The sequence below is a fragment of the Xiphophorus hellerii genome, chromosome 5 (genome assembly GCF_003331165.1).
Source record: "Xiphophorus hellerii strain 12219 chromosome 5, Xiphophorus_hellerii-4.1, whole genome shotgun sequence".
NCBI lineage: Eukaryota > Metazoa > Chordata > Actinopteri > Cyprinodontiformes > Poeciliidae > Xiphophorus > Xiphophorus hellerii.
The window spans coordinates 10,910,552-10,925,626 of NC_045676.1; the positions used below are offsets into that span (position 1 = coordinate 10,910,552).

At 39.5% G+C, this 15,075-nt stretch overlaps 1 protein-coding gene across 13 annotated transcripts in view; it reads right to left on the reverse strand.

Annotated features, from left to right (window-relative positions):
- Nucleotides 1-15,075, reverse strand: part of LOC116719882 (nuclear factor 1 X-type-like) — a 124,820-nt gene that overhangs the window by 28,910 nt on the left and 80,835 nt on the right. The window lies entirely within an intron of this gene.

Here is a 15,075-nt window from a genome sequence, read left to right on the forward strand (position 1 = left end):
TAAAGGAGGTGTTTATCTGCAGGCTGTAGGTGATAACAGAGCACAGAGATTCCTGCCAGCAGCACTTGCCTTGCAGCCACACTAAGCCACAGATTACTGAGCAGAAACAATAACAGACCTGTTTCGCTGCCTACGACACACTGCTTATCCTTAGAGAGAAAGAAAGGGAGAAAAAGAGGGCTAGACTGAGACAGACAAGAGGAAGAATGAAGGAAAGAAAGAGCAAATGAAAGAGAGTGGTCTTGCTGAAACTCTCGCTCCTCTGTGTGTCTCTCACAGGCTGGGTGTAATCCTGGCAGCCATCTTAGAGCTTGGCAGCCATCTTAGTATTGGCGGCAGTGCAGCATTCCAGCTAACTGACAGCACTCGCTCCAAACATACGTGGCAGTGCCCCCGCCGCACACACACCCAGACACATTTAAACACACACGCATACGTGGACAAACACCGAGGTAGGCTCTTAGAGTAAACATATACCATGGCCAATGAAAGCTGTTGAGAAAACAACCTGACTTCAGTGGACTTTTTACCGTCATGTAGTATTTCACACAAGAACTCTATAATGCTGTAAACTCTGTCTCATACCACAAATGCACAATATCCAGCTTTCCATATAGTGTGTCCAGTGTTAGTAGCAAAAATGCTGGCATACAGTCTTCACAACATGGTTGAGCTAATACTTCGAAAACAACTTTGTTAGTAAGGAATTGTGTTAACAGCTTTTTCAGACACGATGAGATTTTATGAATTTCCTACATTATTGTTAAACATTGTGAAGAGGTTTTCTCAATTATGACTGTAGAAAATTACATGGTAGTTTACTGTAGTGCTTTTTAGATAGGCTACAACATATTCTGAGTCCCTTCGCTGTGTTAGTATTGTTCTTAAACAAGCAGGCAACTTTCTCTGTAAACATATAATACTAATTGTGAAGTGTTGATAAAACAGAGTTCAAGTCCAGTCATTTATTTTGTCTCAGTTCAATTTAGTGCCATGCAACCAATGTGGGACAAAGGTACCACTAACACACTGAAATTGATGAGATGATCCACAACGCTCCTGATATGAATTAGCCTTAAGCTATTGAAATGAAACCCAGATATGAAGATCTGTGCTACATGCTTACAACCCTTTATCTATGTTTGAGACTCTTATTTTAATGAAAAAAAAAAACATGTTAGCTGCTGACATTGTTTGCTGTATAACGAAGCACTGAATCAGATTAAAAAAATGGTCATGTGTGATGATAATGATAAACTCTTTATAATGTAAACTTGTAAATAAAAAAACTGATAGTGTTATTAGGAATATTAATTTTGCTGTGTTAGAATTGTAAAAAAATCTGCGGTACTTTTCTAAACATTCCCACCACAGTGCTAGATTTAGTTTCTGATTGGACAGTTTGTATTATCATTCAACTAAAGGGCTATTTTTCTTTTTAAGGATTCTGCGCTAAATTTCATCCCATCAAGTGTGAAATGAAAAGAAAAAAAAAATTGACAGGTTAAACCTAAATAATTATTCTACATTGAACAGAAATTTTATAAAATACAATTTGAGACCGATGAAGAGTTAATTCTATTTTCAAAACATAAATTCAGTCATCATATTTTCCTGATAACAAATCAGTTGTTCATGAACTCACATTATTGGTAAACCAAATTAAACTTAGCCAGTTACTTCAGGCTAGTTACAATGAGCACCACTATGCTCAACTGACCCAAACGTGTGAAAGCTGAAACTCAAGTTAGATAAGATGCTGTCAGTAGTAGAGGAAAAGTGATACCTATCTTCATAATCAACATTTGGTCTTCAAAGGTCACACCATGTTTTCTCGCAATACACAACAGATAGAGACAGTGTGACATGTCCTGCTTTTCTGTTTGTTTTTATTAAAAAAAAACAACAAAAAAAATCATTTCGGCAGTTTCATTTCTTTAGCAAAGTTTAGCTAATCTGAGGAGTGCAAAACTTCGCTGGACACTGGAACTTTCAACAATTGTGACTTTAAAGTTCAACGACATGTCAGCCAACGGACACAGTGCTTACACCACATCACTACATCGCTCACTGGAAACAAGTCCCACTGTTGAGTGTGACAGTGCATCATATAGCTGCACAGTGAAGTGAGGAGGACATGGTGAAAGAGGAGGTAAAAGAGGTTTGGTTACTGGTTATCACTGCTCTGCAAGCTGCAGGCTACCAAAGCAGCCACAACCCCCCCGTCCTTACCCCCACCCAGCCTCTGAAGCGCACACCCAGCCCCTTATCTTCTCACCGCAGCCCCCTAAAGCCCTCCCTTCAGCGACCCCAATCAGAGTCCTGCAGCCCCTTTTCCTTAGTTGCCCCGCTGCGTTTGCCGCCAACAAACACATTTTTAACCTCAAATCTTTCAGCCAACTGTGCAGGCCCTTCAAATCAGTGAATTAAAAACAATGCACAGAGATAAAACCAAAGCATGACCTAGACATGTACATAAGAGACAAGCTGTGCTTATTTTGTGATATCCAATACTGCTTTATTATGACCCTTAAAAAACTATTATGGTAGGTTAATGAATATCTGGTTTTACCAAAAGACCTTCTATGAGTGGTCATGGAAACACAGTTAATGTTTTGCTTATTGGACATTGTAACAAGAAATATTTGACTTGCATTCCCAGATTTTCTACCAGAAAACAACTGAAAAATGCAAGCAGCAACAGGGACTTTGGCGGTATTCGCCATAAGAGAAAAGATGTGTTGTAAGAGTTCAGATACTTTTCATTATTCCTACAGTCATGATTTTTTGCCATCATAAAATAGAAAGATACTTATCTACTGTAGCAAAAAGTTAGGTATCTATTGCCAATCAGTGGACAGAATGAATTTGTAATGTTTGTTTAGTGAGTAGCCTACATGTGAACTATACAATTTGACAAATTATAGTGCAATTTCTTTTTCAGTACATTGTAAAAAACATTGTGAAGGTGAAAAGTTAGTGTATCAATATGTGTCAAGAAATTTCACGTTTTTTGCTCTTTTTCCCGTTCATACAGGAGTTTATTGTAACCTAATGTGTGTGTCCTGCACTGCGCTTTAAAACACTCAGTAAAGGATTAAGGAACAACTTATTCAAAAGATAACACACTGTTCCAATTCACTCTCAATTCAATTCGGTTATTTTTAGAATGCCAATGTACAGCAAATGCCAAATCAAGACACTTTACTCGTATTAAGAGGCAGTTCGGCACAGAAACTGGACTTTCCCATTCTGCCACAAATAGTTACAACCACAACTACAAACAGTGTGCCAAAGCCAAACAAGTGTGTTTCTGAATCATTTTGCTCTCAGAATGTTCTTTTTGAGACAATATTATGTTAATGCCAGTTTAATTATGACGTTAAATTTGAAGGAACAATTAATTTCTTTCTTTTCTATGCAAGTAGCCAATCTATGTAAAGCATGTATAAGCAATTGATATATGGTTGTATATACATTTTATTTATTGCAATTGAAATACAGAAAACATTGTCAGAGAGATAAACTAGCAAATGAAAAGTAAAGCTGAGTAAAAAGTAAAATAGGAGAGGTAAAAGTTTATTTGAACTGGAACCTGTGCATGCCTTTAAATTTGTTAGTTTTGTGATAAAGTGCAATCATTCATTCACACATTTCTACACCTCACATTTCCAGAACTACAAAAAAAATGTCCAAGGATTGGCTGACAAAAACTATAACATATCCCAACAAGGGCTCCAGAAATTTTAAAAAAGGACAAAGTAAAAGCTTTTTGAAGAGCTTATGCTATTTGCCTACACTTCAACTATAATAACTCTTCATGGCAGCAGCTAAGCGATGACTGCCGTCATGGGTTGGTGATTACAGTATTTCTCCACAGGCTCCGGGGCAAGTCCCACGACCCCACCACCATCAACATAACCCCACTCATCATGGCCCTGACATACATTACTGGGCCTCACACTGCTCTCTTCCTTCCATCCATCAGTGCAACTTAACGCTCACAATTTATCTGGCATTCAGGACATATTTCTGAGGCTTTCCTGGCGTTTCATGTGTCCTACGTTCTCCAAGTTACTGTTTTTGCCTTATATGTATGTCCTTCAAAACCACAACAATGCAGACAGTAATTTTCAAGTCTCAATACAACTTCTATTAACAAAACTTTCTCTTCCATTTGATACTGACTCTGTTACACCATTCAACCCACAGTTCAACTAACGCAACAGCCCATTGTGTATCTGTGAGTTTTGGATAAGGAATTTGCTTGTTCACTTGTTGGATTCTGCTGTTGACCAACAGGTGGGGGTAACTAAGTCGCCTGCCAGTCATGCTGCATGATCAGCAGACCAAATGAACATGAGGCCACCTAAAAAAAGGACAGGATAAAACAAATTCTACCATCACAGAAACAACCTTTGCTACCAAAAAAAAGAAACAGAAAAACAACTCAAGCAGTAAAATGCTACTAGTCATGAATAACCAAATATGCCAACTCCGTCACACGCATTTATCAACAATGCTGCTTATTGCAAATCTATGCAGCAATGATCATGAGCAACATAATCATATAAACCATCAAGTCCATTATTTAGGATTTGCAGTCCAATCAGAGCTGCATGCATCCATATGTGTTCGCCAGCTAGTATGTAATACCACAATGTGATTCCCCTCCTTGTTGGAACAAATGTCAACTCTACAACATCCTCTCCACCTCTCCTCCCCCTCTTCTCCGCTCTCCTCCCCAAAACACAGGATAACACAGTACAGCCTCCCAATTGGGTTTCGCTTAAGAGGTTTATCGGTATGTTGCTAAACATTCTGACCTTTTTTTAATCCTTAATGCGCTTAAAATGTTCCAAACCCTCCTAATCCCCCTGGCTATCCCACACAGATGTTCACTCAGCTCTTTTATTGGACGTTATTTTATTTTTCTCTTTTATTTATATATTTAGAAATAGCTATATATTCCTGTTCTATTTTTTTTCCCAATCATTTATGTCTGTATGTGATATCAGGGTAGACTTCTGCTTAAGTATTAAGAAGTCTTTAGCACCACTTTGATTAAACACATGTGCTGCAATGCTTTCATCCTAAATCCCCATGTGATGATCCAGATGTGTGATTTTGACCTCTCTGCATTTCTGCATTTGGAGTTCATTAGCATTATGAACTTATGTGCTACACACACACGTATGACAAAAAGTACGAAAAAGAGGTGGAGGTTGCAGGGCTCAAGATGTTGAGGTTCTTTTTGGGATGGACAGGACAAGGAATGAGAGCATCAGTGGGAAACTCATGTTAGATGTTTTGGAAATAAAGTCAGAGGCCAGTCCTAGATAGTTAGGTCAAGTTCAGAGGAGAGACAATGATCATATTGGCAGAAGGATGCTGACGTTGGAACTACATGGCAGAAGGCCGAGAGGAAGATGAAAAGGAGATTTAGGGATGTGATGAAAGAGAACATGAAGTTAGTTGGTGTCAGGAAAGAGGATGCAGAGGAAAGGACTAAATGGAGACAAATGATTCGCTATGTCGATCCCAATGGGGAAAAGCCTAAAGTGGAGATGAAGAAATCCAACAATTGCACAGTTTACAGAGGATGGACAGTATGTTACTGACTTAGTCGTAGTCTGGCCAGCTTAGACAAATTTCAGTAGAAATATTTTTCACAGCATTCCAGGTGTATTCTACAGGTAGATAAGAGCAGCGACAGGCATAGTTCTACAAATATGGACTTTTTAAAAATTGAGTTTTGCTATGAGATCTTAAAATGAAAACAGAAAAAAAAGGAAAAAATATTTTTTACCATGGATAAAATTGTGATCTCCAGCAAAAGGGCAGAGTGCTGTAGACCCTAAAGCCACAAAAATGCTATGCTAATGCTTTTTGTGTATTGGGAGTAGTCCTAGTGATGTTGTGTCATGAGCTTTTCTTGAATGGCTTTTTGTTTTAGGTTCTACCAGGAAGATGTAGCAACATAAAAACCAAACATATATATATATATATATATATATATATATACTGTATATAAAACACACGTCTATATGTATGTATAGGTTGTGTAGCTCTGTGTGTGTGTTCCTGCAACATTGCCACCGTGCCAGGCAGGCAGGCTGTGTGGTGAGGTGGCAGAGTAGGGCTCTGTATGTGTGCGTATGCATATTTTTGTGTGAGCCTGTGTGTCTGCCTGCTCGTGTGTGTGGAGCAGGTGTGCCTGGCCGCCCTGCACAGCTTGCTGCCCATCTGTGCTCCCGTCTGTGTGCCGCCTGCGCCCACGCGCTGCCAACAGCACGGCACTACGGCAAGAAGACCCAGGAGAGAGGGATACTGAGTGACGAGGAGAGGGATAGAAAGAAAGATGGAGGGATGGGGAAGAATGAAGGGAGGAGAAATGCACCCAGTGGGAGGAGAGGTTTGAGGCAGGGGTATTACAAGGCAGGACATTTTTTGCAGGTTTGTAAAAGAGGTGAAAAAGGTGGATTTGGAGAGAGTAACTAAAGTTGCAGGGAATGGGTGGAGTTTATGATGTAGTAGAGATTTAGGGGTACAATTTGGCTGGCTAGATGCCCATGCTTGTCCCTGTCCTTAAGTACCACCCCCCTGCCTCCCTCTATTACCCTCTTTACCTCAACTACTCAACTATGAGTGCACCACAAGGTATTCTGTAATGTCTAACTATTACAGATTTGGGACTGGCTGCACAGACCTCCAAAATTAGTCTAACCAAAAAAATAAAGCTGTAAAATCAGCGACGGCATCTTCAAAAAGAAAAGACTTCAGTTCTATAAATTTATGTAAGGAATGACTGGAGAAATATGGAGAACAAGAATCCTTAAAACTCAAAGAGTCTAAATATATTTGAGTCAATTATCATAACTTCTGAAAAATAGCATAAAAGACCGGTGGGAAAATATATGTACAAAAAATATAATAAAAGAAATGTAATATGACTTTTAGTGGATGTCAACATTTCTTTATTTGAATGAATACAAAAAACAGTCTACAATGGTGTAAATGCTTTGACTTCCACATTTGATTTCAATGTTCACATTCATATCACACTAGAAACAAAGTTATGGCAAAACATCCCACTAGAAGTACTGTAAGCATGTTTTCTCATTTTTGGTCACCACAGCCTTTCACAAAAATAAAAGGAGTGAATAATATTCCTTTAATTTATTAAAGGAATATTATTTATTCCTTTAATAATAAATATTAAAGTTGTTTTTTTTAATGAATAAATATATCTCGGTGGAACTGAAACAAATTATAATATCAATGTCATCTCACAAAATATTAGGAATAGGAAGAAGTAGCCAATTAAAATGTATGATTAGTCTTGAAACATGTAGAAACTAAAGAGTTTGGTAACATTGCTCTGTGCTGTACTATAGGACATTGAAATATATTCATGATTACTAATATGTACAATCAACATCAATGAGATGTAATGCTCTGAAGTTTGCAAAAGAATATATATTTGTATTTTTATTTAGATATGTATCCATGTTTCTTCCATAAGGCTCTTGTATGCAGTGCGGCTGGCTGAATATATTGGAATTTATAAAATTCACACTTGTGCTCATGTCAATGTCTTAACATTGTGAAGGTTGTAGATCTTTGTTTTTTACTGTACATCATTTAGAGGGTCAAACTGCAGCTGATCTGTTTCATTAACAGTGGTTGAAGAGTATTTGGTGTGTGTGTGTGTGTGTGTGGCTGTGGTTGGGGGCCCCCAGCACGGTTCATGACCCAGCCTAACAGAGTGTGAACGTCCTCCTGCCGAGCTGATACTGATATAACTGTCCTGTAAGTGGTGTTGACACCAGCATTATTATCCTGTCACCCTCCATCTCTACTCAGTTTAAAGGAGTCAACTGGGGCGGGGGCCCCGAGCGTATCAGGGGCCAGTGTCTCTGCAAAGCCCTTATCCAGCCCAAATAAATACAGCTGCACAAAGGCCGGAAAGGGAAAGAGAAGGGGAGCACCAGGTGGAAGAAGGAAGAAGGCGGTGCACTTTCTCTCACTGCTACTGCCGCACAGCCTTGACTTAATACAAACATCAGCGATACACACACATACGTTAAGAAGCTATTTCTGCAGTAGGGGATTATCACCACCAGGTGGCATTTTCCTGGCACATGTACACCATGGTGAAATGCAAATAAAGCAACAAGGCCTTGGGCCAGGCGTCTCAGCTAGCTCAGACTTCACTCTCTAGACTGTGGAAAGAAGCAGGCCAGAAATGGAGACAAAGACATGAAAAGAGAGAACGATGTGATGTGAATAAATCCAAAGTGAAATATGGAGCTGTAAATACTGAAATGTGAGTAGGAGCTTATCATCCCTGCATTTTGCCCTGAGATAGGGAGACCCTCGCGCAGCACTCATGCTGTTCTGTTTAAAGAAAGTGTTTCAAATCAAAATGCTGCACACTCTTTAGCATAAGCACATGAAAGCGGTTTGAGGTGGGGAAAGTTCAAGCATGCACTGTAATGGGAGGAATCCACATCAGAATGAAATAATCATTTTTAAAAGAGCGCAAGCATTAAAGAAAATACAAAAAAACATTTTAGAGAGGGCAGCGCAGACCTTTTGATAACTGTTTAATATGACAGAAAGAGTACAGAACCAAACTGAGAGCAGAGCTCCAAAGTGAGGGAAGGGCCTGTGCTGAGACTTGGATTTCTCCTCCCCCGGTCTCTTTTCCTGCTGCCCTACATATACACACTGTAGGTCTTTGTGCTGGGGCTGTTACACACACTGCCTGTCTGGCTAGCAAATGGGGTGCCTTAAGGTAAACCTCAAATGTGTTACTTTGATGAAACTGTCACTTCAGATTTTATTTTCATCCATATTCTTCCACCTAGTTGAATCACTGATGAAACAGCTTTGACCACTGGACTGGTATTCACCACTCGTATTTGTTTATTGTTATTTCTCTAGGCTCTCTTAAAGCTGTTATACTTTTCCTCAGTTTTATTTCTCCAAGTCTTTTCATTTCTTTCAAGAATCATAGAAGAAAGCAAATTACACTGATAGAAGGCTGGTGCACTAGCACAGCCAAGGACACGTCGATAAGAGTATAAAAACATCCTCAGTGCACACACGCACACACACACGCACACATGCATATATACAGCCTCAAAGTGATACTAAACAAGGTTGGCAACTCCTCCAAAAGGCACCACTGAGATAACAGTGATAACAAACATTCTTCCAGCAGCCAAGTATTTTTTTTTCTCCTGAGGAACACTTCAATGAAAATTCACAGCAAATGTGCCACTTTATGAACATAACAATACGTCAGCTGGTGGATGCGCTGCGCTGGAAAGCAAAAGACCCAATTACAGAGGAACACTTAAGTTCTACCCCCGTGAGAAAACAGAATTATGAAAATAAACAGAAAATCGATCCATCCAATATATTTGAATATTAACAAAGATCTTTGGGGAATGCACAAAAGTCAAAGTAATTTTCTGAGAAAAAACTTTTTTAATCTACGTCTTAAGTCAATTGTACTGTCGTAACTGAAGCAATTTGGCTTTGCCTTTTGAGTTTATTGAGTTGCACAATAACAGTCTGCATCATACAGAAGGTGTTGGACAGTTTCCCCTGCCTGGCTGAACACATACAGTGCATTTCTCAGTGGGCTGGACTCTGACACAGTATGCATCTCCCTGGGAAGTATAAACAATACAAAAGTCAGTCCCGTCAGTGTGTGCCAAGAGGACAGGAGGAGGGGGACATGCAGGAACTCAGAGAACAGTGTGAGCAGGGAATTCTAAATATAAGAAGAAATGCTAGCAAAACAAGGGAAAACGAGATGCTCTATACCAATCTATACTGTACATACAGGGAAAACTCCATGGGAGCAAACTTGTGTTTACACTATTACACTGGCAACACACAGATACACATCGCAGATGTGTATCTGTGTGTTGCCTATGTGTAAGGCACACACATAGGCATGAGGAAAGGAGCTTGACATGAAAGCTGTCCTGCCAAGTGGTTATCACCTTTGACTCTTTGGCTCTGTGCTGATTGGTGATGCCAGCCAGACAGCTCAGCGCAGAGCAAGCAAAGCAAACAGTGTGAACGTGCTTGTGTTTGTGTAATGGTGTGTACTGCACACAGGGGCGTGGACACACTCCATCCAATCACAGTGATGTCAGAAAACATGAACAAATGAAAGCAAACTTTGACAAGAGTTGATGTTCCATCATTTTGTCTCATGTCAGCAGTCGTCTAAGGTGGTATTGGTGGAGTTTACTTGGTGTGTATGTGTGCCTGAGTGTTTTCAAGTGTTGCTATGCAGACTGAGGATTAGAGACTAGGTAAGAAACAGTAGGAGGATGTATTGGAGATGGCATGGTAGATGCTGCAGACTGTGACCTTATGCCCTGATGAGTCACATCTCACAAGCTGAACTCTCATATTGCCCATTCTCGCTCATGCACCATGCTCATTCTGCTAAACCAAATCTGTTTTCTGGCAAATCCAGATTGTATCTGGTGTAGGTTTAGAAAGTCAGCTCAGCATAAATCCACCATTTCAAATGTTTCCAGATCTGCTCCAAACCACACTTGTGGTAACGGCAATGTGATTCAGATGGGGAAAAAAAATTCAGCTGCATCCAGTTATAGTTAATCTTACTGTCATGCTGTTATTAGTAGCTGACTATGCACTACAAAAATAAATGGATGTCAACATGAGCAGGCAGATCTAATTAATATCTGCTATATACTTTTCATCAGAGTAATTAATCATTATTTACTTTACTACCAAAGTACAGAGTGATGAAAACAATGCAAGTCACAGTTCAGATTGGTGTACTGGATTCTCAGGTTGGTACTCCATGTATAACATTGCAGTACATAATTTTTTAACTAGTGTCTAGTTAAAAAATTCCAGACTGAATAGTGTCTGGAACTGTTCAGTCTTGCAGCTCATGGTGCCACACACTTGAAGCATGTTTTAGGTGTTATTTATGAATCCTTCTGATGCTAGCAGAGTTGGATAAGAACCTACAAAGGTCCTCTATGTCTATTTAAGACCACTTCTCCCTTTGATATCTAGAAATGCAAAAAGTTACTTCCTGTTAGCTAAAGTCACTTCATCTTGCATGCCCCTACTGGGTGATAAGAAGCCCAGAAAATATAGGGGTTTTTTTGGGGGGTTTTTTCAGTCAGTGAACGCACCACACTGTAGGTTACCAGACTGTAGTAAAGCAGAAGTTGTTACAAAGTTGTTGGGAATGAAAGAGTAAATGTAAAAATCAACGTTCTATGGACAATGCACACACAGACTCCCTGCATTGGAACTTCTCCACATCCAATATTATCATTGTGTCCATTAATATTATTTGTCCAGTAACTAGTTCTTTATATTTTCTTGGAGAGTTGCATAAAAATGTTTATTTTAGTGAATTGACTAATGATGTCTGAATACAAAAATCTAATATTTTCACAAATAGTAGTAGCTTTAAAAAGCAAGAGGCAATTAGGGGCCACATGTACTCCCACAAAAGCACTATGCTCAAAATGAAAGCATTTAGTAATGATCACACAGTTTCACAAAAACAGGCACACACAGAGGCATACACTTGTCCCCATTGTGTGTAGCCTGGTTAATGCCAGCAGCAAGATGAGCTTAGGGCCAAAGGGTGAGGTCATGTGAGGAAGCCGGAGCCAGGCGCAAGAGCCAGCCTGAAATCAGCCCAGTTGCTATCACCAACGGGTGACCCTGTGAACATGTGCTTGTATGTGTGGGTGATTCCTTGGATGTAATCAGTAATACAGCTGAGAGCTACAACTGCACACATAAATCAGCAAAAATTATTGGTGTGTAAGGATGTAGAGAATATCAATGAAGGGCAATGATGCTCATGAATGAACAGCTGGCCAAGGAATTCTATGCAAAACCTTCAGCCAAGAAGACTGCTTTGCACTGCTTCTACTAAACTCTAGTAAGGCTAAAAATAATAACTCAGGCAAGCAACTGTGTATTTTAAATGCACAGAAACATTAAAATGAAAACTAATGTGGAAGAAGTTTGTGCTTAAATTAAAATGTAGTCATCATAGAAAACTATTAAGTCTTGTGAGTTTTGCAAATAAAAAAAAAACATTATACACCTTATGCCCTAACAAATGGTGATAGCTATAACCTTCGCAGCGAACACCGCTTCGAACAGCTTGGAGTCCGAACAAACAAGTGAGGGTACCAACACAGGCAAGCACATAAACCAATCAGATTGTAGATGCACAATAAAGCAGAACCCCATCTGTTTGGAAGTATAGACACCCAATGGGGAGCTGCATCACTGGCACATTGGGTCAATTATATGCGTGTTTGTGAGGATGAAGGACTGGGCATGAGTGACTGAGTGAAAGATAAAAACAGTCAAAGACCAATGCATTGTATCCAAGCCCATACACCCATGTTTTCTCCCCGTAACCTTTTGCCGTCTTCAGTCTTCGCCGCCAGAAAAGGAGCAGTCAGTCTGGGCAGAGGACAGCAGGCAACTCCAAGGCATGTGCCAGACAACAGAGGCCTCCACTCTTAGCAGAGTTTGGATCACAGACAAAGAGTGTGTGTGCCCACAGCCCACAAGTCACTAAAACACTGCACACTGACATAACATTTGTTTATGTGTGGGTCTCTGTCCTAGTTTGTCTGCTAGCTTCAGCCAGTTCTGCCCCCCCCAACTAAATATTGCTATAAAGAGACCAGATAGATTGATCTAGCTGTGTATAACCATGTGTGTGTGTATGAGCATCTAACAGCACCACAAAGAACCACAACAGCAACCAGCACCTCCAAGTGCTTAGCCTATAATCCCAGTCTTCTTAATGTCTTGTCCCTAATTCTAATTCTTAATCTAATTCACATCCTTGCCACAATCACCCTTCACATCACCCCTGTACTCTGAAAGCTAAACCACACACACACACAATATCTATCCTTATCCACAGGGCAACACATCTCTGTTTTTTTTTTTTTTTTACTGTGCTGTATTGTTAATCCATACCAACAGTGCTTTGCTAGCTTCAGCCACGACTCTAATCAATTCAGTTTAGTGGAACAACACAGTCAGAGTAAAAGCCAAAACCTCCAGTTACAGAACAGGCCATAAACACAATGGGAGATTATACCAGAAAGCAGGTTTAGTGAAGCCTCAGCATTCGTTAAGCCCTTAGGTGAGAACATCTGAGCTTTCAGTTTTAGTTTGTGACATGAGTCTGAGTCAGTTACTGCAATAATTTACAATGCAAACCCATCCTCACCGGTTTTAAACAAAACCATGTGTTTCTCTCTGTCTCCTTCTGTCACGCCTGAAGGACCTGTATGACTTGTTTAATTTCCTCAGAAGATAATCAAAACCAAACTCTTTCCCAAGTAAAGTCAAGACCGTGAACTGAAACTAAAATTTATGAATACGAGCAAAGTAGAGAGAGAAAAACTCTCATAATCTGTTCCAAAATTTTTAAAGTTGTGTACAGTTTACATCTACACAGGTTAGAAAACTGTTAAATGAAACACAATATATTTTATACCAGTGTATTTTTATTTATTTATTTATTTCTGTTTTAGTTTAATTTTAGTTTCCCATAACATTTTGACTGACAAAACACAAAGTGTGTTTCTTTATAAATCACAGCTTCCCTGTCAGTGATGTTTTTTGCAGCATGACCGCATAGGACTAAATCTGACTAGTTGAACTAACGTTAATCTCTGATCAGCTGAAAACTCCACTTTCACTTCAGAACCGGTCAGCTTGATGGTTTATTAAGGTCCCAGATGCTTAGTACAGAGTCTGACACAGGACGCATGAGCATAAAACATAATCCCACAATCAATAAATCTCTTTCCCACATGTTAGATTTCAATAACGGCTCATATAAGCTTTCATTGACACTTTGTAGACCAATAACTCACAAAGTAATATGTGTGTGTTCTGGGCTGTGTGTAAGCAGACCTGATCCTCTGTAATCTGTTCAGTGATGTAAGGCCTATTGCAGCCGCCATAACATGTTACATAACCATAAAAAAGGGCTTCTGTACCCCAGAGTTCAATGGGTTCACTCTGAATGTTTTCAGCTTTTTGTCACAATTAGTTACATGTTGATTATGATGTAAAGAATTAAATAGTCTTCTTAAAATAAGGCTTTATTTGGAGTTAAGTCACCATATGTTGAATGAGAAATAGACAAAGTTGGACTCCAGTAGAGGCCATTTTAATGTTTTAAAACTGATGCTAAGGAGCAGTAGACACAAATGGCAACATTCAAACTACCAAAACGTCTACAGTCTGCTCCCAGCATACCTCCCCAGCCCCCAACTGTTCCAAGTTGAGGGGAAAAAGCTTTTGATTTGGTTGTGACTGGCAGCTCATGTAAACACACTGCAGCTAGCGCAGGGTAGGAGAGAAAGAGTTGAACTCTTGCCAAAAGCTGCAAAGCCAAGTTTGGCCCTTTAGCACCGTATGCATGTGTGCATATGTGATGAAAATGGCTCTGTATGTGCAGGTATGAGTTTGCACAGCATGGGAGCATATGTGTCTGGCATTTTGAACAGCTTACATAACAACAAGGGTTCATTGGTGAAAGCTAAATTAAATAAGTAAAGCGAGTAACAGGAGAACCCAGTTTAAGATAAAAATCCAAGAGGAATAAATGCGTGAAGAATGCATGGAAAAGACAGCAACATGAGAAGGTCAAAAATGAAAGAATATAAAGTTTAGGGTTGGTAAAGGAAAAAAAAAGTAATATAAAAAAAACAAAAACTTTCCCACTGATTCTTTCTTTGTTAGTCATTATTTAAAGTAGAGGCACATAGTGCTAGGCACCTTACAGACAAATTCTGAAGAACAAAATTCATCCAAAAAGACTCTAAAGACTTTTGCGAACAAATACCGGGCTGCTTGGATGTAACTGCAAAAAGATTAGGAAACTTAACAGTTAATAATGCTTGAGTCAGACAGAAAATAGAGTGTGAGAAAGTGTCAAGAAAAGGAGAAACCAGGAAGAAAGATGAGGATTCAAGGACAGAATAGGATGAGAACAGACAA